The following is a 2,015-nucleotide window of genomic DNA, read 5'->3' as shown; positions in this document are numbered from 1 at the left end:
TGGGTAGTGAGGTTTTCTCACAGCACAACCTTGCTGGCTTCCGTCACACTCACCCCCGTAAACCTCGCTCCCATCCGAGTCACGGCCCAGTGTAACCGGCTTCTTCTGAATACGTACTGCACGGCCCTGCATCGGACCGGCGACCTGAAAAAAATTGCATGTAAAAGGAACACCGAAGTTGCACTTGAATGTAATAAATAAGTTACTTTTTTTTTTTTTTAAGAAATAGGATGCACGTTGCTGAGTAGCACTGTGCCCAAGATAAATTTCCCCTCTACGACAATAAAGTGTCTATTCTATTCTCTATGCTATATTTTACCAGGGAGGCCAGAGGTCAACGATGATTTTTTTAGCCACAGCTTATTTTCTTACCAGTGCTGTCGTGTTAGCAGGAAGAGATCTTCTGAGAAAAACTGCAACTAAACCAACACTTGGGTCTTATACACACATCATCAAAGGCATTCGACCTTTGATGATGTCATGACATTCAAAATTCAAAGTAAAAAAAGAATTTAAAAGAAAACATTCTAACCTTTGGGACTTCTTTTAGGTCTTATTAGAAACTTGTTAACATTCAAAATTCAGAATGGGGATGTGGTTAATAGTCATACTTTGATGATGTCATGACATTCAAAATTCAAAGTAAAAAAAGAATTTAAAGAAAACATTCTAACCTTTGGGACTTCTTTAGGTCTTATTAGAAACTTGTTAACATTCAAAATTCAGAATGGGGATGTGGTTAATAGTCACTTAATAAATTACCATGATTCCATTTGTCAACTCAATTGTCAGAAAGGTTCCCAATGGACCTCACGGTTCAGAAGGCCTCGTTGAGGTCATTTGGCCAGATTCCTACACCTTAAACAGCAGTTCGACGGCTGCAGCTTCAGTGCCTGAAATTAGGTGTAACAGTGAACACCTGACATCAATTTGGTGTCCTGGGTGCATTCCAAGGTGCCAAATACCTGCCCAAATTTCAAAAGGTCGCCAGGTGTCCCTTATGTCAAAATTGACAATTGGGACACATATTTTCCAACATTCAAAAGTCCGTAACTCTCACAGAAACGTCCAGAGACCCCAAATTTGGAACACAGGTAGGGCCAGGCCTAGAATAAGGTCACGTGGTCAAATTTTAAGCAAGATGTCTAGAATTTCTTTGGGCCGGCATGGACATCCCAGCTCAGGATGGTGTTAGACTCGACACGTCAGACAGCCTGTGCAAAATTTGGTCAGATTGGAGCCACTTTTTTTCTAAAAGTGCCAGGGCTGCAGATATTTCATATGTTGTCGCCACTGCCAAATGGGGCGTGGCGGCCTCATTTCGGGCCCCCTAGCCCTTGGGTTGCAGCGTAAGGGGCGCTTGAATTGTTGACCCAAGTGTCAAAAAGTTTCCCAACTGGACGCTCCAGCTGCAAAATCCTCGTTAAGGCCTTTTGGCCAGATCAAGCACCCCCGTGGGATTCGGGGGTAAGGCGCGCATGTGTTCCCGAACATCGCAACGGTCCGCTTTGTCCCATTCAAGTGATGCCAAGTGTCGACTACATTGACACCGTGTCACGTTTTGACAATGGCAATACCTTGCAATTCATTTTTCCGTCCAAAGGGAACATAATCCTATCCAGGTCATGACACCACTGTAACCGGGGCTGCTGAGTATGTACTGCACGGTGCTGAATCGGACGGTGACCTCAGGTACGGTGTCGGTTATTGAGCTTTTATCACTGCACAGCCTCGCTGGCGTCTGTCACACAATGTTATTTGTTAAATGGTGAATGTTCTGTACTTGTACATCGCGTTCTGATCTTCCAACCACTCAAAGCGCTTTAATACGTCACATTCACTGCACGGCCCGGAATTGAACTGCCGACGTCGGGTGCGTGAGTCGGACACGCTGACGAGGAGGCTTAAACCCATGCATCATGTAAAGTGTTGGGTAGTGAGGTTTTCTCACAGCACAACCTTGCTGGCTTCCGTCACACTCACCCCCGTAAACCTCGCTCCCATCCGAGTCACGG

The sequence above is a fragment of the Micropterus salmoides genome, unplaced genomic scaffold, assembly GCF_014851395.1.
Source record: "Micropterus salmoides isolate LMB-PRFRI ecotype aquatic unplaced genomic scaffold, ASM1485139v1 Ms_hic_scaffold_1, whole genome shotgun sequence".
NCBI classification, from domain to species: Eukaryota; Metazoa; Chordata; class Actinopteri; order Centrarchiformes; family Centrarchidae; genus Micropterus; species Micropterus salmoides.
Note: the sequence above shows the minus strand (reverse complement) of the source record.